Source organism: Epinephelus moara, chromosome 17 (assembly GCF_006386435.1).
Source record: "Epinephelus moara isolate mb chromosome 17, YSFRI_EMoa_1.0, whole genome shotgun sequence".
NCBI lineage: Eukaryota > Metazoa > Chordata > Actinopteri > Perciformes > Serranidae > Epinephelus > Epinephelus moara.
The window spans coordinates 16,175,940-16,202,682 of record NC_065522.1 but is presented as its reverse complement, the minus strand read 5'-3'; the positions used below and the strand labels follow the sequence as shown (position 1 = coordinate 16,202,682).

The following is a 26,743-nucleotide window of genomic DNA, read 5'->3' as shown; positions in this document are numbered from 1 at the left end:
GCAGCGCCGTAATCCAACACTCATCTTGTTAAGTGCTCAGAATTTAATTTATAAAAGTCTCCAAACTTCCTTGTCTCCTCTCCCAGTGTCAGCATCTTGTTGGTAACTGTTGTCTCTGTGTTTATATCAGGCCTGTGGTTTTCTCTCGCGCTCTCTCCCGCGCGCGCATGCGTGCGTGTGCGCGTTATTTGCTCTCCGTTTAACCTCGGAACAGCGACTGGAGGCGACTCAACACACGGCCGCTTTCAAATCTCTCTCTCTTTTTCTCTCCGTCTCTCTTCTCGCCCCTGCTCCCTCCTCCTCCTCCTCCTCCTCCTCCTCCTCCTCCACCTCCCTCCCTCCTCTTCCTACCTGATTCAGATCCGCTCCGACGCTATGCGTATGACCGCGTCTCTCTCTGCAAGGCGAGCACCACCGGAGAGACCCGCACGCTGCTACTGCCGCCGCCGCTGACCGCGAGCACCTAAACGCCGGCTGACGAGCGACCCAGGCCGGGCAACAGGAGCGGGAGCCGCCGCCGCTGATAACCGTCCGGCGGAGGAGCAGGAGGACAAAATTAACGTGCGAAGGTAAATAATATCCATATTTCATCGACACATGAGAGCACAGAGAGGGGGTTTATTTGTGCAGTTGAGGAGGAGGAGGAGGAGGTGGCCGCGCGGTAACGGTGGCCGTCCAGGTCGCCGATAAATGTTTTCGCGTTTGGTGACAGCTGAGCCCGCTGAGCCCGTTTGACGAATATGCACGAGTCAAATTGAATATTGACGTTTTATTCCGCCACCGTACAGTAACACAGCGATGTGGACGGGAATGAATGATGAAGCTGTGGCTGGCTGGAGCGCACGACAGCCTGTTGTGCATCCGCTTGTGTTTATCATTAATGTCTTTAATACCTGAGAGCCACAGAGACACAATCCAACAGACCCACAGCCTCCCTGTGCACGCTGCTGGCTCTGTACCCTGCTCTGTGCTTAACATTGATGTGCTCAAGTTTGGTGTGAACGGGGGCGGTGGCGAAGTGAGATGCAGACAGGTTTTTGAATAACGTGTCCACATCGTAATCAAGGAAACGCACACACACACGTGCGCGCCCGCCTGCACGCACACACAGCCTGCATGTATTTACTTTTTGGGTGTCTTTATAAACAACACTGTGCATTGAGTGTGACATGGTCCCATATTGCATGTGTAATGCAGGAGAGTCTCTCTCTAATGAGCCATATGATCATCATCATTATCATCCTTCCTCTGTGTTCGCCCTTCACCATCATGTTTGCCATTTGCGTTCATCATCATCATCACTATGATTTTGGCTGTGTCACTTGCCCTAAAGGGCCAATCTGCATGTCACCGCCTCTGTTTCAAAACACACACAGAGCTGAACTGTTAAAAACCTCAGTGTCTTCCCACAGTAAGAAAGAAAAGAGGAACCAAGAAGGAGAAGTGGCTGTCATCAACTGAAAGAGTGCAATGGATGAGGAAGAAGAGAATAATAGTCGAAGAAGAGTTCAGAACTGTTTATGTGTTCATAACTTCCAGCAAAGGGAGACGCCACCCCCCCACCCACCCTCCCAAAAAAACTCCAGCGAGCTTTTCTCTCCTAATCAATAATTCATTCCTCCATCTTTTCCAGAGTTGGCCCTGGATAGAGAGATCGGCAAGAGGACGAGTGTGGCGTCCCGGAGCCTGCTGTCCCATTCGTCATCCTCTCCTCTCTTCCTCTACTCAGCCAAGCTTTCACCTCGCCAAACTCCACTCTTCTTCTCCTCTTTTTTTTTATTCCTCCTCCTCCTCTGCAACTGGCAAACTTTCCATCCATTTCTTTCACACTTGTGTCTTCTCTCTGTTTCTCTGTCGTGTTTTTTTTTTTTCTCTCATCCTCCCTCTCTGTTCCTTTTGCTTTCGACTGTGAGCTCGGCTCGTCATGGCGTCTAAACTGAACCCCAACGTCCTGTACGTGGCAGAGCACGGCGAGCCGCTGGGGTCACCTCAGGCGGACTCTGAAAGGACCCACATTGTAAGTCCTGCTTAATCTGTGTTTAACTCTGATGTAAAGATATGGCTTATTATCTGTCATAAAACATCACAGGTTTAGTTTCTAAGTGCAAACAATGGACACAGGTTTCACTGCTACATACAGTAAGCGGTGACGGCTCTATGGTGCCAGATTTCCTCCACATATCTATGAAACTTGCCCTGCAGAATCACAAAAAACCCACCAATGCTTAAAGAAATCACTGTTTGTTGCATTTTAAACTTTTTAGGAGCTTAAATTGATTGACCTGCAGTCTCTGGAAATCTAAATCTTCAACACATTTTGCCTGATTACTGTGGATCGAAGTCTTAAAAGGCTTTAATGTCATTAGTGTCTTAAATCAATCTTTCAAAAGTCTTAAAACTGCAAGGACATGGGAAGTAGGATTTTATGATTTTTTGACATTGTATTGCAAAATCTAAGAATTATTTAAGATATCTATTAAAATATATTTACCAAAAGCCTCTCGCGTTAACGTTACGCATATCAGGATAGTGGTACCAACAACATATTTTGTTTCCGTCCCAGGGTGTCTATAGGTCCTTAAAAAGTCTTAAAATGTCTTAAATTAAGTTTTCCAAAATATAAGGCCTTAAAAAGTGGGAAATTATCTTTATTAAGTTTTCTTATTATAAAGCCTTAAAAAGCCTTAAACTGTGTTAAATTAAGTTTTCTCTTAATAAAATGCCATAACATGTCTTAAAAGACCTTAAAAAGTCTTAGAATGTCTTAAATTAAGTTTTCTTAATGTAAGGGCTTAACAAGTCTTTAATTATCTTAAATTCAGTTTTCTTTATATAAAGCCTTTAGAAGTCTTAAACTGTTAACTTACATTTTCTCTTAAAATAAGGTCTTAAAAAGTCTTAAATTGTCTTTCATTAAGTTTTCTCTTAATGTAAGGCATTAAGAAGTCTTAAATTGTCTTAAATTAAGTTTTCTTTATATAAGACCTTAAAAAGTCTTAGAATGTCTTAAGTTTTCTTTTCTTTAATTATCTGAAATTAAGTTTTCTTTATATAAAACCTTTAGAAGTCTTAAACTGTTAACTTACATTTTCTCTTAATATAAGGCCTTAAAAAGTCTTAAATTCTCTTAAATTAAGTTTTCTCTTAATATAAGGCCTTAACAAGTCTTCAGTTATCTTTAATTAAGTTTTTTTTAATATAAGGCCTTAAAAGTCTTAAATTGTATTAAATTCAGATTCGATGGATCTTAAATATTTTACATTACCGTGAAAATTCCTCCAGCCTGACAGAACCAATGACTGTTTACAATCATTGGACGAAGATTTGCGATTATAAATTTATTGCATTTATGACTCACCCAATTGTTGTCATTTTTTCTTACTGTGTTAATTTTAAACTGACAAAAGTGTATTTACTTGGAAAGAGTACTTACACATGTGTGTCACACACACACACACACACACACACACACACACACACACACACACACACATATATATATATAATGTGTATTTCCATTGCAGGTTTGGTCTTAAATTTCATAATGTGGTATTAAAAAGGTCTTTAAAAGTCTCAAATTTAACTTGGTTATATCTGTAGACACCCTGCGGCCGGGATGCTCAGAACAGAGGATCCACTGACTGCTCGCTAGCTATCACTGTACCCTGGACGACTTGGGAAAGAGCAAATTCAACGAAAATAGTCTATTTAACCAAGATTTCGTGGCATGGCTGAAACCAGTACAAAGCTCTTGTATTTTATGCAAAAGTTTTTCTTTTTTGTCACCTAAATCATTATTAAAACAATTTTTGTGACATTGACATGTCGGTTACAACAGCATTACAAGATAACTGAAAAGTAACAAGAGCTAACAAAACAAAAACTGGTTGGGTAAATACACATTTACAGCCATAAGGATTAGCGTCTATTGATTGTTATTCCAGTCCAGTGTCGTCTTTTTGAGTCTTGTTTTCTTTCCAGTTGTGCTTCTTGCAGTCTCAGTATGTGTCAATTTCTCCATTAAAAAGAGTTCTTCCCCAATTGTTAGCAATTGGTTCTTTGTTGGTTGTGGTCTTTACCCCAGTTCCTGGTGATAGCTTTCTTGCTTGCTACTAGCAATATCTGACAAATATCTATCACTAGCAATAACATGTTCTTCAGAAAATTTACATAGATAAAGCACCAAACAACTATTAGGAACCTCATATCCTAGTATGTGCTCAGTTACAGTTATTTCCTGACATTTCCCAAAAACATGAGAGTGGTCTCCATCAAAAGACCCAATGCAGAAGTTTTTCAAACTCAACACAGTGCGAATCAAGGCAGAAGAATCCCTGAAAAACACAAAATTGCTATGTCATGTTTTATGTTACAACAGACATTTGGAAAATGTGTCCCTTACCCTATAATGTTGGTTCATGTTTTTAGTTTCTTTAATTTTGTTATTATAAAATTGGTGTTAAACTAAATTCCAGGTGGCATTAAAAAAGTCTTAAATCTAGCTTAAGTTCAAATTATTATATCTTTGTGAGAATCGGTTTGAGTTTTGTCCCTGATGTCTACAAGACTGTTTTTTTATTTACATGTAAAAATAAATAAGATTCATTTAAATGCCTTTGAAACTGAAAGCACAGCTTCAGTTTGAACTGCGTCTTAACATTGGACATCTAAATCCTTATCATATACAGTTCGGCCCCGTTACTATCAGAGTAAGCAGTCAAATCTTATCAGCAGACAGGAAGTGATGAATCATCAGAACGTAACTCAGTAGTTCACACTGCAAGCATCAGAATGAAGAAGTCAAGGTCAAGCAACCAGAGGACACTGTTAATGTGTGAACACGCATGTTGGTCAAGAATCTTTTGTGGTTGCTGTGTATTTCTTTGAAAGCACAGTACAAGTGCTGCATGAGTACAAAATGGCGGAGAAGTTGATTTCAGACAATCAGTGAAGCGTCTGAAGCGGGGCTTTAGCTATCACTGATGACACAGAGGTCATGTCCTTGTTGTATTTTTTTTTTTGTTGTTGTTGAAAATATAGGGACGTAAAGTGCAGTTTGCATGTTGTAAGTAAAAGTCACACATCAGGCAGATATCAACAGTTTTTGGACAGTGACCATTTTAATTTGAAAACTGAAAGGGCACAGGACAAATAGAAGACATACAGAAGCTATTGGAACAATCTGACAGTGAACAGATTTCATCTCTGGTCGAGTAGAGAACAATCTGAGGAAACAGCTGTTAGACCATCATGTTGCTAAACTCTCAAACAGATGACCACTAAACATGCAGGAATATCAAAATTCCTAAAAAAATTGACAAAGGTTTTAAGGGTAAAGCTTTGATTTCTGCCCAAACTCAATTGGGCCAGACCTGACCCACCGGGTTTGGGCCTAGCCGTAATTTCTCAACTTTACCCCAGGCTTGAATTGAATTGGGTATATCCTCCTGGGACCTGAACGTATGTTTGGCATGCATTTTTAATGACTCTTAGCTATTTGGGATCAGCAGGACCCGCTAAGTAGATAAAAGGAAACATTGTCAATTATAATAAAGTCCCACTGTCCTCAAATGAGAAGACAATCAATGTCTTTAAACAAGTACTTCCTAATTAACGGTGTCTTAGCCTGTTACTGTTGCTAAAATTGGTCAAATCTGTTGCCATATTAAACTACAAACATTAATCATAAATAAACAAGTTTCGACTGTTCAATCTGATCAGGTTTTGGACCTTGTCAACTTTTGTGTCAGGATCAGCTGCAGACTGACTTAGCAGAGATGGCTGCCATCTTGGTTTTACATGGATTAGTGTATTGTGCTCTTACTACCACTAGATTGTACAGAGAAGTGTCTACGAACGAGGACAATAGGTCTAAGTTAAGTAGAATGAAGGATGAGGTCAAGTAAACCCAAAATGTAATGTCCTCATGTAGACACAGAATCTCAGGAGGATATGCTGACTGTCTATTTGCATATGAATTAACAAATAGTTACGTTTCACTTTAGCTGCGCTAGGTGCTCTGCTGCTCCATCTTGACATCTCCTCAGGCAGAGTGCCAGAGCCTCTGTCGCTGGTGCTCTGAATAACAGAAGTATTTCAAAACGCTCTGAATTTGGGATCAGTGCCAGAGTCTGCTATGAAGCTCAGAGTGACTATTTATGGATGCCTCCTTCAACTGAATTTAGCTTGTACATTTTCGGTGGAAATTCAGGTTTTCAATGTAGCTCAACCCCAAAACTGCTGTCGTGGTCCAGGCTCAGGTAGGGCTTGGACAGAGACTATGCAGGTTCACATAGGGTCGGGCCTGATTTTTTTCCAGCCTGATCAAAGCTCTAGTGGAGGGAGGGGCTGCTTGACATTATGACCCCAGTATTTCTAAAATTGTGACCTTGCTTTGAAGTAATTTTATTGAGTCTTGCAAAAGTTCAAATCTTGTAGAACACCAGATCTTAAGAAGTTTTAATTATTTTTTGGGTCAGTCAGATTTGTCTAAATTTGACCTAGTTGGTGCTAGTAAGCTATTATAAGAGTGTTTTAAAGGTAGTTTGAAAGCAGTAAACAACAAAGTAACCTTGGTAACCACAGATTATTTAACAGATGTAGATGAAGCCAGTTAAACTGCTTTCTCTTAAATCAATGGCTGAACTTTTCCACTAGACTTTAAAAATTCAAATTCAGATAGTTTGTTCTTCACAGGGCTCCAGATATTATAAATGAGTAATATCTGACAGTTATTTAATTCATTCATTTTCTGTAACCACTTATGCTGTTCGGGGTCGCTTGGGCGCTGGAGTCTATCCCAGCTGACAGTGGGCGAGAGGCAGGGTACACCCTGGACAGGTCACCAGACTATCACAGGGCTGACACATAGAGACAGATAACCATTCACACCTACAGACAATTTAGAGTCACCAATTAACCTGCATGTCTTTGGACTGTGGGAGGAAGCTGGAGTACCCAGAGAAAACCCATGCCTGACACAGGGAGAACATGCAAACTCTGCACAGAAGGGCTCCCCCACCCTGGGTTCGAACCAGGAACACTCTTGCTGCGAGGTGACAATACTAACTGTGCCGCTGAATTTTAACAAATTTGAATAATTCTTCCGTCTTTTCCTGCTTGTTTTCTAGGCTGGAGAAGCTGGCGAAGAGTCATCAGACAGCGATGGGGAACAAGAAGAGACGTCGCACAAGTTGATCCGCAAAGTGTCGACCTCGGGACAGATAAGGGCCAAGGTAGGAAAAAATGGCGTGAAAGAGAACGTGTGTGTGTGTGGAGGTGTGATTTAACCCGTTAAACTCAGTTCCTAGAGAGGTGTTGGGTAATGTCAAGGAATTTTACAAGTAATACTTTCACCATCCTGTTGGCATTCAGCATTTTTTTTTCTTCCATTTTTGCAGCATTGTATCTCTTTTGAGAGCTTTTCTTAACTTTGTACATATTACAACAGGACTTCTTCAAGGTAAAAAGTGACATTAGCAACCCAGGGAGGGGTAAAATGTTAAGATTCATGGAAGTGCTCTTAACTTATTAACTTAGTTGGGGAAGTCGTGGAATTTTTCATCAGAGCCACGCTGGGACCCTGATTAAACCTTTTTCATCAGAGCCACGCTGGGACCCTGATTAAACCTTTGAGCTGCTCTTTTATTTAAGGGGTAACATTAAGATTTAAACATCTCACCAAAGAATGGGCGTGTGCATTTGGATTTGAAGCCATTTCAAGGACTTCTGCCTTTATCTGAAGCCTTACACTCTTCTGTCACAATGCTTTTTAAAAAACGATTTAATGTGTTTTCTGCATTAGTCAACCTCTTGAAGGATCCATCACGTGATCTGTCTTTTCTGTGTTCGATCCTCCCTCTCAGGTGTAACTTCATCAGCGCTTAAATCAGACCTTAATCTTATCTGATGTGCCTGTGTCTGCTGACTTCCTTCCCGTGCCTTGCCCACTTCCTGGCTGCGTCCTTTTCCTCTCTTACCTCCACTGTGATGATAAGTTGTGTTCAAATCTCTGATAGCCGATCTGACGTAATCACTCAGTAACGGCTCTCTGTCTTATTAGACCTGTGATAGCTGCTTGTTGGCCTCTGCACTGTGCTTTACAGGAAGATATCGATGGTTTGATATCAGCCTCTTACTGGCAAATACACTCACACACACAAATCTGCCTCATTAGTTATTGATGAGCTAATATCCACAATGAGAAATGCTTTATTTCTAATGCAAACAAACAGATGACAACTGTCCAACTTAATATCATACGTGTGTGTGTGTGTGTGTGTGTGTGCGCGCTGAAATCGTTATCCATTACTGGCATTGACCGTCAACTGTAAATCATATGCCGATCAATAGGAAACACAGTTTACCCATCAACCCCTGTCGTCATGGGGACGACATCCCATCATGCTACTAGTGTTCCTGGAGCAGATAATGGTATTGGATATCAGTCTGGTATTGATCGGCTTATCTCATCGGACACCATTGTAATGTGGTGTTGATGGTGATGTGCACGCCCATATAAGGGCTTAAGAACCCTATAGAGGGTTGCCATGGTTTCAGGTTCTCCAGGCAGGAAGTGGGGAAAGAGGTATACAGGTGAAAGCTGTGACCACATAGTGATAGTTTAACCTTTTATAGTGTCACCTGTGTAGTTGTTTTTCTGTTTATATCAGTCACACAGAAGAAAATTATGATTTTATGTTTTAAATTTTTAAAAACTTTAATAGTCTTAAGTTGTAAGCAAGTTGTGAACTATGTATATGTAAGTGCAATCGAATCATTCATTCATTCATTCATTCATTAATGAAATAGAAAGGATAAAAAAATAAAAATAAATAAAAAAAGGAAAGGAAAAAATACAATAAAAATAAAAAGAAAACCAGACATCAAATTCTTTTTTTTTAAATAATTCCCATTTGTTAGTGTTTTACATATGCATAGTATTTTATTTTTATATATATTTTTTAAATGTTTGAAATAAATAATATTCAATTCGATTAGTATTTTTTTTATAAATGTTGTGTAATCAAATCCTACTAAAAGAAGCATAAAATAAAAAGGACATACACAAAAAATGATTTAAAAAAATGAATGGAAAGAAAAGAAATAAAAATAAAATGTAAATCAGACATTAAATTATTTTTCTCTTTTAAAATAATTTTTTTTGTAAATTTTTTGATTATACATAGTATTTTATTCTATTATTTTTTTAATATATTTTTTAAATGTTTGAAATGTAGTATATTCAATTGAATACATTTTAAGTATTTTTTTTAAAATTTTTTGTGTATATATCCTTTTTTTTTTTTTTTTTTTTACATTTTTGGAGTGTTTAACAAATATATAAAATCATGAAGATTTTTTTAAATAAAAAAAAATAATTTAAAAATAACAATTTATATTCAAAATGTATGATGACATCTTTAACAAAAAAACTTGAAACTGTGTTCAAATTTTTGAAAATGACACCTAAAATCAGACCAAAATTTGGCAGTAAATTTACTAATAGTAAGTAAGTTACAGTAAGTTACTAATTTTCTTTTTTTTTTTTATTACAAAAATAGAGTTGACATTAACATCAGTGAACCTTGAAACAAAAACACTAGTGGCATACACTGTATGTTATGTGGGATTTTTAAATGAATTCCTCATGCGTCTAACGATTATTCTCATTGTCAATCTGTCAATTTTTGGGGGATTTTGGCCTATAAAATGTCGGAAAATGGTGAACAAAATGTCGATCAGTGTTTCCCAAAGACCAAAATGACGTCCTCAAATGTCTTGTTTTGTCTATAACCCAAACATATTCAGTTTATTGTCACACAGGAGTAAAAAAACAGAACATATTTACATTTAAGAAGATGGAATCAGAGAATTTTGACTTGTTTTCCTTAAGAAATTACTCAGACTGATGAATCAATTATGCAATTACTTGCTGCTCCGATATAGAAAGCATGTTGGAGACAGAAAGTCCAGGAAAGTTTTTATAAAACCAGTATTCAGAGCTCAGTGTCAGTGCGATGATGTCATCATGCAGCTCCTCTCCTATTGGCTTAAACAAGCAGCTGCCGTTGGGAGAGTCACCTTCTGTCAATCAAACTTGACAATGCTATAATTAGTTCTTTGTGTGTGTGTTGATTAGACTGTGTGTACCTACAGTCATGTGACTTAGATTAAGCTACTCATAGACTCCAGGATTACGCTGTAGTGACACCAATGGCCTGAGCGGATTAGTGTGTTTGTGTATCCCTTTGTTACTGGGGTACACGTGGGTGAGTGACGACTTTACTGGTGTGTGTGTGTGCGTGTTTGTATACTGGGCTCATGTATGTGTTTGTTTGGGGTGTTTTCTGTGTGTGTGCTGCTACAACAGCCTCTCAACCCCCCTCTCATGTGTTGCCTCCCCTTTATTTGGTGTTACTGTACTTGATATCGCGGCAGTCTGTTGGCACACTTGCTAAGAAGGTGCTAATTCTTATCAAGTGTGACATGACATCCTGACACCATTAGATGAATTCAGTCCCTCACCCATAAGTCTCTAAATAATTACACAGATGCAGCGATAGCCCTGGGAAGACGAGGCGTGTAATTTCCATGTCACTCTAGAGACATTCGTGTTGGCTGTAATTAAATATCTTTTGGTTTAGAGACAAGCTTTTTGATACTGGGGCGTCAGCAGAGTATATTTAACTCACTGAAGTCTCTCCTTGCAGTTAATTCTTTTCGATTTGAGCATAAAAGCCACAACTTCACAGCAGATAATAATTTTTGAGGGGTTTAAGTGGATTTATTGATGCACAAGTTCATTAAACTTGCTTTATTTATTTTTGCTGTGTCATGTTAAGCCTTCAGGAAATGACATTAAAATCCCCAACCCTACCCTGCCCTGCCAGGTGTATGGGAAAGGCACCGTGAATGTTTTGTTGCTGCCGTTTTATAGTCTGTAATTAAAGTGAATGTGACCTCGGAGGTTCGCTAATTGTCCGACTCTGTTCACTTCAGCCTGTGAGCTCCGCCGACTGGATTGGATGTACAGGCAGCTAGGGATTAATTTGCTGTACGTGTGTGTTCTTGTTTTGCTGTCTTTTGTGAGGATCGGTTTGTGGTTTTGACCTGAGGTCTAAAACTGTGTGTGATTGTATGAACTGTGTATGACTATGGTTTTCTTTTTAGTCGTGCACCAGCTTGATCTGGCAGACATTGTGAGACGTCAACCCTGCCTGCAGGGAAAACAAGACACATGTTACAGCCCTTATGTTTCGTTTTGATATAAAAAGAAAATGCTCATAGGGCCTCGTAAACCACAATGTCCCCAATGCAAGTCTTTGTTGCATGTCATATCCTCTCTCTCCCCCCATTTCCTGTCTGTTTCTCGACTATATTCTGCCTATTAAAGCCAACTGTCCCATAACATGCACAGCTGCTCATACACGTTTTTAGCTGTTCATAATCAAACTTAAAACGCCTTTAAAATAAAGAGAGCAACAGATACTGTGACGTCAGAGCAGCACTGATAGTGTCATTGTTCACAGGCCACTGTAGAAAAAGGAAGTCCGTTTCTATTTTTAGCTATTCAAATCACCAACTACACAACTCATCTAAGAAGTGAAAGAGATAAACTAAACTTTATTTAGCACCATACAGTGTGTGCTATTTACTGTAATGGAAAGGCCTGATATTAATAGCCTTTGACTGTTCTCTTTATTTACTGTAATAGTTTAGAGCAGGGGCGTTAAACTCATTTTAGTTCATGGGTCACATACGGTCCACTTCGATCTGAGATGGGCCAGACCAATAAAACCATTGCACAATAAACTATAAGTAACATCAGCTCCAATATTATCCCCTTTTTTGTGTAAATAATTATTAGTAGATTCTGTAGACATTTGTCCTATTACAAAACAGAAGAACAGCCTGGCATCTCTTAAGACGGATAAGTGCAATTTCAGCTAGGTCGAAGCTAGGCGATAAAATGATAAAATGTATGTCGATGACGATGATACACTATAGTCACGATAGACCTAGATAGATCCAAACAGCGGGTCACGGAGCAGAAGTTAACAGACAGCTGTCAGTCAATCTGCACACATTTGTACACGCCCATTTTTCACTGCAAAGTTTACGCTGAGGTGTGTGTTCCGATGTTAGGAGGAATTGAAAGTAGCGTGGACACAACAAAAAGAGGGGAAAATGAGTGGAAGTGAGGCGCAAAGCGGTGGTGAAGCTGAGGAAGAGCTTGTGTTATCCTCAAAAAATGGACGAAATTCTGGATAAAAAAGGTTACACAACGTCAATAATTTGGAAGTAGTTTGGCTACTTGAAAGGTGACGATGCACGGACAAAGATGGTCTGCAAAATATATCGTCGGTTGGTGCCAACCAGAACGGAAAATCACCTGAAGAGGTGGCATCCCAGGGACTACACTGACAGTATGAAAATCAGGGCCAAAACTGCAGTACGTCCACCCACAAGTGTTCAAGTGCAGCGCTAGCGGGGCTGCACCAAAACAGCATTCAATAGCGTCCAATTTTGCTGCAGTAACCTCCTATGAGAAGCGATCGAAAAGGAGCAGAGATATAACAGACGCAGCGTCATACTTTCTAGCCAAAGACCTGATGCCCATGAGCACCGTGGAGAAAGACGCGTTCAAGAAATTAAAGTGCAAGACCGCAGGTACGAACTCCCAGGCAGGAAGTATTTTTCTCAAACTGCTTTGCCCCAGCTTTATGAAGAGTGCCATGGGGAGCTGGAAAATTATTTGGTGTCTTCAGGTGTCAGACATTGTCAGGATACTTTTCAAACTCGCAGCATTATCAAATTATATATTGCGATAAATATTGTTATATTCATTGGCGTACCGGAGAACTGTATTGTAGAATTATACAGGAAGTAGGATACTCATTGTTGAACTTGCCCCTGAAAACTGGCACCTCCTATTCTAGTCATCTAGTGGGCCGCATTGGACCCTTTGGTGGGCTGGTTCTGGCCCAGGGACCATGTGTTTGACACCCCTGGTTTAGAGTCTACATGTAGTAATTGGAAAGTCCTCATAAGGTTAGAACTGCCAGTGTGTGTTGTGGTCCTAACAAGTGTCCATTGCCATAAAGCCAGAGAACATGCAGCTCTGCACATTACAGCCAATCGATAGCATACATTACATCCAGATATATGATAGTTTATTGTATTATCTCAGTCCAGCATAGGTAATCAATACAGTGATGCATCACATCTTGGAAAACAGACATATTTTGAGGACATTTATTTATTGGATCTATTCTAGGACAAATGCTTGCAAGGGGTGGGCCGAAATATTCTATCGTGGTACATTAATTTCATTTATTCGTTCATTTCCTGTAACCGCTTATCCTGTTAGGGGTGGCGGGGGGGCTGGAGCCTATCCCAGCTGACATTGGGCGAGAGGCAGGGTACACCCTGGACAGGTCACCAGACTATCACAGGGCTGACACATAGAGACAGACAACCATTCAATTCAATTTAGAGTCACCAATTAACCTGCATGTCTTTGGACTGTGGGAGGAAGCTGGAGTACCTGGCATGTCTTTGGACTGTGGGAGGAAGCTGGAGTACCTGGAGAAAACCCACGCTGACACAGGGAGACCCGAGTTCGAACCAGGAACCCTCTTGCTGTGAGGCGACAATGCTAACCACGGGTCTAGACTATTGGTTTTCAAAATTTTTGTGACAAACGCACACAAAGGGCAAGACAAAATCTCAAGGCACCTACATTTATATGTGTGTACAATAGCTTCTATAACGTGCGTATCACTCTAATCACAACATACGACGATAAAACTAAGAAAAATAAGACAGGTAGCTTTCGTGAAACTGTCTTTTGGTCTTAGGTAGCCTTTGCTGGTGTTGGTTGTAATTTGCTCCGTACAGTAAAGCGATCGATTGTCCCACTCACAGCTTTCTCCTTTTAAATGTTATCATCAACACACTGGCTGCCAATCAGGGCGTTTGATGCGTCACACGTGCAAACAGCAACAAATAGGTTCCCCCGTGAAGGTTTTTTGTTTAATTGAATTAAATTGAATTAAATTAAACTACATTTTTTAGCTAGTTTGTGTCTTTATTAGGAAATGGATGCGCACAATATGCTGATACAGTCGATTAAAAATCCATTCCGAACTTTTTGTATAGGCCCAGTCGAATATTGCAATAATAATGCCTGGTTGTCGGACCATCACAAAGGGGCGGGGCTTAACGAAAGGTCAGTTAATGATTGCGCTGCGGTTTTATGCAACAAGATCTTTCCAGGCACTTACTGCCAAGATATTTCATTTAAGCCTTGAGTGTCATAGTTAAGGGGCAACTTAAGGTGCTTTGTGCAGCTGGCCCAAGATGATAATACCACTGGCTATCGGCAGCTACTGTCAGTACAGATGCTTATCCTTCCAAGATGGCAGTGTACGTCCTTTAATTCAATAAAGAGTTCATTGAAGAGAATTGGAGAAAGGTCTCCAGTTAGCTGGCGAGCTTGCTGACAGAGAGAGAGGGAGAAAGAGCTCGCTAGCTCAGTTAGCAAGCTCAATAAACCGTTCAAAGAAAACCGTTTCACTTCTGTCGAGCAGCTGTACTTCGACACAGGAGGGTCAGACCGCTAATAAGCGATGACAGCTTCCTCCATTTTGGTCTCTCTGGCTCACCATATGTCAAAGCTCACCGCAGTTTAACTTGCTGTTAAGATGCTGGTGTGACTCAGCCTTTTTTATTGACATGCAGGAGGACTTCTGATGGTCTGATTTTAACGGCGAGAAATGAATGTGGTGCATCTTGTTCGCCGCAGTTAGCTTGTGAGAAATGGACACGTGATGCTAAACTTGAAACAAAAATTGCTGCACACAGTTTCTTTAAGGTTTCGTGCAGTCAGTCGTTTTAAAAGTCAAATTGCCAACTGCCTCACAACATGAAACAAAGGTCTGTCTTTTTAATCAGCCCTTCATGAGTGACCCTTGACCCCCTCTAATTGTCTTCCTTTCTTCCTTTCTCTTTGTCTTCCCCCCCTCCAGGCTCAGTTACATAAGGTTTCACACTCTTTCTTCCTCTTTTTTTCCCATCCTCCTCTTCCTCCTCCTCCTCCTCCTCCTCCTCCTGTTTGCCTTGCTCTCATTCACTGCGTGGAAAATAAAGGAGACGCAGGAAGAGAATGAGGCGGAAGAGCAAACAGCTCCTGTGAATTGTGTGTGATTGTGATTTATGTGTGTGTGTGTGTGTGTGTGTGTGTGGCTTTGAGTAGGCTGATCGCGCGGGCTGTAATGGACGTGCACGTAACACACACACACACACACACACACACTGAAAAGGGCAGTCCCTTCATCATGTTTCTTTTCCAAGTGAGGCAGCGCTCACCAGACATCCCCCTGTCCTCTCCTTCGTTATTCTACCCCTCCATCTCTCCTCCAGGCTCATTTGCCATTATTGTCATCGCGCCTTCTCTTCCTCCTCCTGTTTGTTTTCTTTCTCTTTAATTCATCTCTTTAATTTTATTTACCCGTTTTTATTTATGTCTCAGCAGGTCTCTCCACCAGACTTAATACTTCCAATCAAAAATATATCATTCAAACAACCTATTTTCTGTCATACTCAACCTTTTTTTCCCCATTTCAATTATTTTCTGTTTCCTATAATGTTTTTTAAATTATTCTTCCTATTACATTTTTAGAGCATCTGCACCTTGATGTCTTTTTTTTTTTTTTTCAATAAATCTCAACTTTTCTCCTCCTCCCAAACAAACCTTCTAAAATAGCAGCCGCACTTCAGATTATATAACCAGTCGTATTTCTGGCATTTTGAGTGGTGACCAGCAGGTAACACCATTTTTTTTTTTGCTTCTTTTCAATTCCTGTGGATTTCCTGCGCGGCGCTTTGGAATCAGACCCCCACTATATTTGTTCTTTTTTATCTGCATCTCGCTCCCAGTGCAGAAATCTGTGTGGGTGTTCACTGCAATAGAGATGAGGACGAGTTATAGTGTGTGTGTGTATGTGGGACGGTAAACTGAAATGGCTTGAGGAGAGTGCATGAGTGTGTGGGATGTCCAGTGTTGTGCGTGTGTGTATATGTGTGCGCTTTGATTTATGCCCTTGGCTTGATGTGATACAGCTGCAGTGGTGTGTAGGTCAATACTGGGAGAGATGGAAAGAGATGTGGAGAGAAAGAGGGAGAGATGGAGGTAGACAAAAGGGAGAAAATTAGTAAGTGGAAAAGGGAGAGCGGTGGAGGCAGAGTGGAAAGTAGCAGAGAGAGACAGATCCTGAGTCAGTTATATAAGGAGTCCAAACAGCGAGCAGCAGGCTGTAATACCCATATTTACCGTCACAACAGGTTGGCTGCAGAGGAGGCGGCCTGACTATTTAAGATGTGTTGCTCAGTCGCTGGTACAAAGATTGCATAAAACACATTGTTTGTAGCCTTAAGGCTGAACAAACACGCTCAATAAAACATTTGAGGGGCCATTTTTAGAAATGTTTCGAACTGTTAAAAATGGCTTTCTCCCACCTTTTACAGCACTTTACTGCAGCAGCTTGTTGATATGTAACAAACATGCATAGCAAATTTCAAGGTAAATGCTAGATGCTAACCTTCCTGGAGGTCAAACAAAATGATCAAAGCAAACAATTTATAACTCCCACAGTATCAATGAAACAAGACGAACAAATAGATCAAACAATTTATGAAAGACGGTCGTTGGTACAAGCAGCTTATTACGACCCATATTTACGTTTACTATAAGGCAGCAGCCTCAAATGGGCATTGTAATAACAACTTAACAAAGAAGAAAGTCAGGTGACATAGCAAAAAGAGCGATGAAGTCCACGTAGGTAGGAGGTCGGGGTGGATGAGTCAAACAAACACAGGACTTTCACCCACGAGGCGGCTGTTTGTGTCCCGTGTGAAAGAAAAAATCACAACGTTTACATGCACACCATATTCTTGTATTATTCGGAATATCTTAAATATTCCGGTTGCGCACGAGTCATGCAAAGACGTCATATTCCGGTTGGAGAATATTCCGAATAAGACCCCTGGCATATGCCTGTTTTAACCAGAATATTGTGACATGTATACACCTTAATCGGAAAATGCCCCGTACCGGAATATTCAGTAACGTCTGCGCATGCTCGATTCGCAAGAAATCCTGGGTTGTCGGTGTTGTTATGGTTAGGGCAAGCGGGGAGAACAGCAGAACTGGCTTCGCACCTTCATCCACAGACTCTGGGCTCTGGCTAATGTGGACGGCATAAGCTGGAAGGAAACGTCCATACACTTGTTCGCCTTTTCTTCTCGCTCTCGTCTTCCATTGTTGAGGACAAAATGGATCAGCAGGAGTGTTTTAGTTACGCTGTGGTGCAAAAGCTCAAGTAGGACAACAGGGGTATGTTGGAAACAAACCTTACAGCATCTGTTCATTGTAAACAGGTTGAGTGTTGCATTAAATAAGAGAGTTTCTGGTAGGCCAGTAGCCCGGGGTCTTTAATGGAAAACGCCGAAACACGGGAATATGTCACTTAACATGTAAACGGAATATTCCAGTTGCTGCACCTTATTCGGAATATTACCTTAACCAGAATATTGACCTTAATTGGAAAATGGTTTGCATGTAAACGTAGTCATTGTTGAGTTATTTTATTTGCAACAAAGTATATCGATGTATTGTGTTGGGGAGTAACTAGTTACACTTAATCGGGTTACGTAATTAAATTGCAAAATAAATATATTGTAATCCTGTACATTTACTGAGGAAAATGCGCGATTAAATTACAGTCACTAATTAAAATGTTAAGAATTACAAAGTGGTCGCATTTAAATATTTTTTGGGGTAAACATTTTTTATGTAACAGCTATTCCACGGCTGCAGTGATGGTGCTGACCAATCAAAGCAGACTGGGCTTGTTCGGGAGGGGGATTTAAAGAGACAGGCGCTAATACAGAGCGTTTTAGACAGAGGGCGAATACAGGTGTTCCAGCACAGACGTATGATGAAAATAAAGTGTTTTTTGAGCATTTAAGCATGTAAACATGTAAACATGTTAAAGTGAAAACCTCAAATACAATTATTAACCTGAAAATGAGCACAATAGGTCCCCTTTAAGCTTTACTGTGTTCCCATGTGAATGTAGCATGAAAAATAATCGCAGCTCCAGATCATTTCCAAATCAAATCAACCTATGATGGAAACCCTGCCCACAACATCAGTCAGATTATAAAACTCTGTATATGTCTTTCTGTTGACTCATTCAATACATAAAGTGGGTTTAAATTTGGGATTGTGACATTATAAAACAAGCTTGTTAATTAAAAATGTTTCTTGGCAGGTGCTGTAGCTTTGGCAAGTGAGCCAGAAGGTTAATTCACAGTGTTTAAGTACAGACTTTTTCTGAGCAGCATTTAAAACTAGCTGCCGTTGGGGAAATATAAAAGTCTATTGTCACTGTAGTTGTCTTTAACACTCATTATAAACCTAATTGTAGTATCTGTGTAACACCCGTTCCACGTAGCTATATAGTTACCCACTGTATAACTGGGGGTTGTAGTACGATGGGCGGGCCCTGGCTACTTTATTTATGGCTGGCCAGGCTAACTTGTTTATAATAAATGAAATTCCCTGTTTTATCTTTTTAAACATGAATATGAATTTAGAATAATAATGCTGCCTCCACTTAGCAGGAATAGGTATTTATATCACTTTTAAATCCTACTAAGAATTATGTTTTTACGTACTAGTTCCCCTTTTTAACTGTCTTTAATCACTATTTATATTTCAAACTCAAAATACCTCAATGAACTGTAAATATGACACATACACAGTACTTTAAATGCAAGTAATACATTTAGTAAATGACAAAAATAAATATCTAAATCAAATATAAAAAAATAAAATACAAAATATAAAATATTTGGCAACACTGATGTGTATTCACCTTTTTCCTTTAAACCTGTTGACTTACACCTTTCTTATTTACCAATTATGAGACTCTTAAATAAGGGCCCACACTCACTCACTTGATAAATCAAGCTACCAAATAAAATACGCACGTGCACTGGTCAGTTGTTACTCACGGCGCAAAAATAGAAGTCCTGATACAGATACGCAGGACTTCTCTTTTTGCCGGACGCTGGAGCACAATGCAGCAATTCAGCACAGAGCAGATCGTGCGGGGCAGGAAGTCGTGCACAGAAACAAAATAAAAACATCCGGTTAATTTTCAAAATAAAATACACAGTGTTCACGGCGGATCATGTTTCCCTGAATTTTCAAAATAAAATACACAGTGTTCACGGCGGATCATGTTTCCCTGCACTACACCTTGAAAACCTCATAATGGGCGGAGGCAGGCCTGAAGTCAACAGGTCAGAGGTTTTCAGACGTCATTTCACCCCGTTGACACCATGGACGAGGAGATGTTAATCATGGAGGTGCAAAATCATAAAATCATATATGACCCATATAATAAATCATATACATCTTGTTATATTGCACGATTATGCACGTATTCGTGAGATCTCGTGGGTCCTCGTGACTCCGGCTGTCCGGTGGAGCTGCAACGCTCCGCACCACAAACGCAGCCGGTGGGTGTTGATGGACGGCGGAGCACGCAGCAGATAACCAACGCAGCCATTCCGCAACGGACACGCATCCAGTCGAATTCCGGCGTTAAGTGCAGCGTAGTGTCACATAACATTTCATAATATTTAAATTATCATTTCAAATCCTGATTATGGTAAGTATATGTGCGCAAATATAGGCGCTCTCTCTCTCTCTCTCTCTCTCTCTCTCTATATATATATATATATATATGTCCATTCATACAATATACTTTACCACCATTTAACATCTGAGAAAAAAAAAAAATCATCATTCTGAAGGCGTGGCAGCTTTTATTTTGCTGTGGTGGTGCGCCATGATTAATTACATGTAGAGGAAACCCTGGACAAAGTATAGACCTGTTCTGTAGGAAAGATTACCTTAAATGACTTCTGTTGTGATCTGGTGCTATATAGAAAATAAAATTAACTTGACCTTCAAGGGGGGGCAGGGGGGCCGTTGGGGGGACGGGGCGTCCCCTAATATAATGGTAGGGGAAACACTGCTTGTGGTTCTCAGTTCAGAGGCCAAAAAATGAAACCTTGTAGTTGTTGCCTAATTCTGTGTTTTTTTGTTTTTTTTTTGTTTTTTTTTTGTTTTTTTTTTAGGGGGGTGGGGAGGCGCCATAGGGGGGTGTCACCCAGGGTGCCATTTAGGCTAGAACCGCCACTGTGTATGACAGTTTGTCTCAGTCACTGTACTCATGCCAAACTTATTACTTCTCATGTCGAGTTCGTTTGAGCTTTAAGCTAGTTGCTAAGGTCAACATATACCAGCAACATGCATTAACACGCGTGCTAATGCGCTAATCGCAATTAGCATTTCACTACTTTTACACACAATATCGTTATAGAGCGATATAAAACACATGTTCAGATGTTTTACTTTTCTGCAGATTGTAATACGTCCCTTAGGATTGGTAAACTCGGCATTCACCGCGAAAAAGAACAAAAATCACTCTCCGCTAGCGTTCACGTCTTTCCCACAACTCATCTGTTTGTCGTCTGACTAACCTGTGGCTCTGCTCGATGGGGTTGCCGTTACCTTCCGCCCCTCCAGTTTTCTGATTGACCAACAATTTAGTAACAACCAATATAATTAACAAAAAGGTCATGACAGACAACCTTATGTTCAACAAGAGGTTAGATTGTGAACTGACCTTGCTTATCTGCTGTTTACAGCACACAAACTATTTGAATTTCAATTAACTTTATTAACACAATGACAAATATTTATTTATCTTATTTATCTTTGTTTATCCAGCATGAACTGTATTAAATATCCATCTTAACTGATTGCAATGAAATGCTTTTTAAACAATATTTATTCATCTCTATCATTTATTCGTCTGAAATGGCTTATTTTAGACTGGGGCTACATTTGCAATCATACACGTTCATGTAATTCAAACCAGCATGCCCCCACCTCCAGTATCACTGCTTGTACTTTATTGGTAATCTATGATAGAGCAGCTAACTTGCTATGATCCAGAATGGACACAGAGTGTAGTATTGATTTGCTATAATGAAATTACAGTGCATTGGCTGTTAATCATATATGTATGAGTGTAGTCAACTATGCACATTCACACACACTAACGCACACACAAACACAGTCTAAACGCTGAGTCGCTCTTTCTCCCTGACTGACTGGTGTTTGTTAACTGGGGCCGTCCAACTCACTTTCTATTGATTTGACCTCATGTTCCCCCGAGACGTCAGGCCTTCCAACGAAAGGGGACTCTTCACAGTCAAAGAAAAGCAGGAAGTCCTCGACAACTCCACTTTGCATTCAAGGAAAGTAGGAAGTCCTTATGAAGCTCTAAAGAAAAGAGTGTGTGTGAGGGTTTCTGGGAGAAAAACATTCATTTAGATTCTCAGAAATTCTTTCAAAACGTCTTTCCTTCCCCAAAACAACCATCAGTTTCTGAAGAACTGACTTACTAAGAACTTTTAACTTCGTAATAAGAGACAGTTTCTTAGATAAGGTATCAGATTCATTTGTATGTCAATTTGGAAGAGAACTCACTGGAATATAAAAGATTTTAGATTAAATCTTTGCTTCGATATGAGATGATGAAACACAGCTGAAACTATCTTTATGAACTAAAATGACATTGACTCTGATAAAACTGGATCCACGAAGAATCAGTCAACTCCCTCGTCCCTTTTTGGAGCCTTTATATTATTTTTTGAAAAAGAGGAAACCTTTTTTGTGACTGGGTTTCATTCCTTACTTCACTTGCAGACTTTATTTATCTTTTGTGCCCCGTCTTATTTCAATTCCTCGCTTTCATTGCTGACACCTGGTTGTGCTTTATTCCTCCTGCCTTGATCTCCACATGCTCCCTCTCTCTCTCTCTCTTCTCGGACCTCCATTGTTCCTCCCGTCCTTCCATTCTTTCCTTTCATCCTGTCGTCCCTTCATCTGTCTACTCTGTTGCTCCTATTTTCTTTTCATCTATCCTTGGGTCTCTGTTTTTTCTAATCCTTATTTCTTATCCTGTGATTCTGTGTGGTTTTCTTTCTTTTTAGCTTTCTTGCAAATCTTTCTCTACTCCAACACCTAAGTTGGTGCTTCTCAAACCATTTGTGATCGACTGAGTTCGTGAAAGATGCTTGAAAACTCCAGAAATACTGCTGACAAAGAGTCTCATCTCAGGAGCTGTTTACTTGCTTGTTCCAGAGCTTTCAACTGTATCATAAGGGCTTCAACAGCAGTTGAGTTTTGCTCAGTTGTTAAACTGGCAGGTCAAGAATAAATTGTCAAGCTCAACTTACATGGCAAGAGGTCCTAAAAGTGCCAGAATAATGAAGTATGAATGTCTACAGTGCATAAGTAAGAAAACGATGACGACCATGTGATATGATCAAAAGCTCTGGGACAAGCGAGATAGTCAATTGCTTTTTCCAAGACCAAGACTTAGCTGTCAATCACAGAATACTGTTTCTGTGGGTGTTCAGCCCCTTTTCCACCAAACACTTTCTGTATGGTACCTTTGGAACCAGAAGTAACCCTTCAGACATGGTACCTAGACCCTAGCGTTTCCACCACAAACAGTACCCTTAAATATGGGCGGGGTTGTTGTCACTCACTGCTCCATCCAGCACTCTTTAGACATTTTTGTAACAAAGTAAAACAGGCTGCAGTGACAGTCTCTCTTCATGGGATATTTAAATATAGTGGGTTTGTACATTTAGTCCTTCTAAGGCAAGCTCAGGGGTTTAGTGTTGCCGGAGCCCACAGGAACAACTCTCCACGATGCCTTTTTTTGAGAGGGAGGACTGAGATATATGCTATTAAAATAGATCTTTAAACACTTGAAGATCACTCATTACTAAAAGTGTATTTCATCCAAGAGAGACAATAAAGACTAAAGTAGTGGTCAAAGTTGTCACAGTGAAATTTAAGGTGTGTTGATGGATTCAAGTTGTCAACTTATACATTGAGAAACATTACAAGTTAACATTCCACCTTAAAAGTCGCCAGTAGTCAACCAGTGAATTAAGATATTGTTTCTCAGACTACAGCTGCTGCTATGTAAAACTCTCCACAGTATGAACAGTGGTTACAAAACCAGAGTGCAGTGTTCACAGCTCCACCTTTTAGTACCAGATCTGTGTGCTAGGTACCCCAACAGAGGGGGAACCAAACATGGGGACGGTACGGAACGGTTCCATTGGTACCATCCACAACTTTTTACAGTTGAAATGTAAAAAAAACCTTAGATCTGAACTGTACTGCTTGGTGAAAACAGGGCTTAAAATAAGCTTTGAGCAGTATTTTTAAAAATGATTACAGAAGCGTTAAATCCTAACGATCCTGCTGTCGTCCCTAAATGAGCCACCCAGTCAGTCAGGGCCTTTTAATTACACTCTGACAAGACAAAAGTCTAAGGAGGCTTTCACATCAGGGACCAGGCCCCAATTTTCATTGTCACGGCAACTGTTTTATTATCTCTGAGTCTGAACACAGTGTGGCAACAGAGTAGAAGTTAGGCATGGATGTGACTCAGGCGTAAAGCTATTACAGGAAAATAGCAGTGTGAAGCAGTGGTACTCGTACATAGGGTGTTAAATACATGGCATTTCTGGAAATTAAACCCATGCTGCGTAGATGTTTCAGCATATTGCTTTGTTTTCTTACTTGAAATGATCATTTTACAGACAGTACCAGCAGGGCTGTTGTCATCTTTCTTCGTGAAGTGAAGCTATGCTTTGGACTGTTTCTTCATGCCATGACTCCTTCTTGTTTCCTGTTTCCAGCAGCATAGATGCATGAGTTTGAAGTCATTGTTTTGCAATGTGCAATTGTCAATTTGGAGCTAGTTCTCAACTAGAAGCAATTATTATTTCGCATCCCAAGGCCAAGATTCGAGTACATGTGGCCCACAAAGCCAAGCTTGTTTCATTGGCATGATCACTGTGTACCGTACCTGGGCACAGTACGAATTAATCACATGTAATACCAAAACGTCCGTAGATGTCAGGTATAATTCAGGTATCTTTTGTGTGTTGTCTTATTCTTATGATTGTTTTCTGTGCGCCTCCGTTGTAGAGAATTGGAAAACAAAGAATCTGGCAAAACAAGGTTTATCGAGACAAAAAGCACAAGCCACCTAAAGTTTTCCAATACGATACGAAAGTGATCTGATACGATACGATACGAGGTGCTGCACTGTATCATAGCGAAATACATTATTGTAGCTAACTGCATAGCTATTTACTTTTGGGGGCAACTTTCCAGCTAATGCCCAGTTCAGACCAATGATTCACGATGACACGAAATGTTTTAGAACGTTGCAGGGAAAAGTTGCAGCACTGTGAAATGGCCGGTCTGAGCTTGACTCAAGCTGGCTGATGGTGTCACCTGCCACTTACTCAGCTGGTTAAATATCCAGCGGCTGGTTTTAGAACGTAAAGCTCGTCACCTGATGCAACAGCGGCTTGTAGTGAAGCTTGCTGTTCAAGTCTAAATTACTGCAGACGGTGTGTTCCCTTGTTGTGGCAGGTGCTCCGTCCACGCCGAGCCCTTTGTTTTCGTCCTCATGGTGTGCCAGTTTCTGCTCGCTGTATGTGCTTATGCCCCGCCCACACACACACACATTCTCATTGACTCATTAATTGGCGCTGGTTTTTTACATTATTGTGGCGTATTTATAATGAATACAGTCCATCTGATGCTCGTTTTGTTTCTGTTTTTTACCATTTCATCACTACCACAAAAGCAGCTGTAGCCAGTATCTCACTATCACTATCCTCATTCATATTTTAAGAAGATACAAATTATATTCAGCCACAAAAATAAACCTGAAAAGCTGGAAATCAGAACGGAAGTACAGAGTTGTTGCATAGAGATGATACTCCATCTCACCTAGTTGCATTGGTGTGAACCAGCAGGTTTTTAGAATGTTGCAGAATGGCGCATTGCAAGTAGTCGCCTGTTTCAACTCGTCTTGTCATGAATCTTTGGTGTGAACTGGGCTTAACAGAACCAGGTGCCCATTGGAAAGTTAGTTTTACCCCTTACCAGATTTGACTCTTATTAACAGAATAAGAACCAGGTTGAAAACCATCTGAATTCATGATTTTATTCAGCTTTTCAGATACTAATGATTATTTGATCTGTGTCATCTGTCAATTCATGGTCTGTATGATAGATAAAATGTTGGGTAAAAGATATCCAACAACAGCTGATCATCAGAAGGCAAATGTCAAACAATACAAACAAAAACCTTTGCAAAAATATCACTAATAATCCCTAAACTGGATCATCAGAAGTAGGTGTGCGGTTGTTGACCCTGGGAGCTGCAGTCTTTGAAAGATTTCTCTCATGTTTCACTTCAGTTTCCAAAGCTGCTTTAATGAGACGTCTTTATGCCTCAACATCGTTTCATGAACATTTAGTGTCACATCAGGTCGACGCGTCTGTCTAACACTGTCTTTTTTAGTCACTCGTCCTACACTTATGAATGTTAAGCATAAGTGTCACAAAGATTTATATCAGCAGCAGAAGGTGGCTGAAGAGACTCTATGTGACTTGACGTGCCTTTACATCCCCCTGTATTGATCTGACTCCGTCTCTCCATCACTCCTGTTCTCCCTCCTGCTGTTTTTATGTTTCTCTTCTTTCTTCCTCTTCCAGTCTGAACCTCCCTGTCTTTACTCGCTCCATCTTGCCCTGTCATTCCTCCTCCCTCCTGCGGTTACAAAGTCTAAACCGCCATTAGGCTTCAGTCTGTGTCAGGCCATTAAGGAAAGTGTGTGTGTGTGTGAGAGACGATGTTGATGAGTTATCTACAGCGACTGTGTCTAACATAGTGACACTCACTTTGGAAATGTGCTAATGATGAGGAGACAACAATATCTCTAGTGTTTGTGTATGTGTGTGTGCCACTAATGAACTAATGTGCTCTTTCAAGCACCAACAGCTGTGTGTGTGTGTTTGTGTTACCGCTAATGAGCGAACACGTTTCAGTCCTGACAGGTGTGCATTTGCCTGCGTTTGTATTTGTGTGTGTGTGTGTGTGTGTGTGTGTGTGTAGCTGCTAATGTGCCAACGTGTGTTATCAATCAGTGAAAGGTGTGTGAGTGTGTGTCCACAGGCATGTACTGTTCATCGCTTCCCTGTCTCTCTGTCTTGTCTGCCGGCTAATGGAGACTGACAACAGGAAGCATGAGCTTTGGCGTGTTTGTCTCGTGGATCTGAAGTGACATCTTTCCTGTGTCAGGGAGAGATGATGATATTCATTCGGCTGCTTCAGTTAGCCACATCAACACACTGTAGTTTGTTCTTAGTTTGTAATAAACAGTAGAGTCAACGTTATTGGTCTGCACATTTTATCCTCTTTCAACTGTAATTAAAGGAGCTACATGTGGCGTTTAGCATCAATTTTGTGAACAAACAAGTCCATCAGTGACTGAGTTTACATGCACACTTATATTCCACTGTTATTCTTAATATGACAGTATTCTAAATTAAATACAGGTCAAACACATTTTGCATTTTCTGAGCAAGACATGAGGAATAAATATGTCAGTATTATTTGAGTTTTAGGAGCATTATTTGGACGTTGTAATTGGGGTTTCTACCCCTGTTTGCAACTAGGGATGTCGGATTCATCTAATATTGCTA

General features: G+C 40.3%; 1 long non-coding RNA gene across 2 annotated transcripts; it reads left to right on the top strand.

The window, feature by feature from the left end:
• The first annotated feature begins 241 nt into the window (after window positions 1-241).
• Window positions 242-7,283, top strand: LOC126404132 (uncharacterized). 2 transcript variants are annotated; one of them, XR_007571405.1, is made up of 3 exons: window positions 242-569; window positions 1,634-2,017; window positions 3,601-4,034. It is a non-coding gene; the product is annotated as an uncharacterized LOC126404132 (long non-coding RNA). The 2 variants fall into 2 exon arrangements; XR_007571404.1 differs by lacking the exon at window positions 3,601-4,034 and adding an exon at window positions 7,131-7,283 and having other exon boundaries at window positions 244-569.
• Window positions 7,284-26,743: the final 19,460 nt, after the last annotated feature.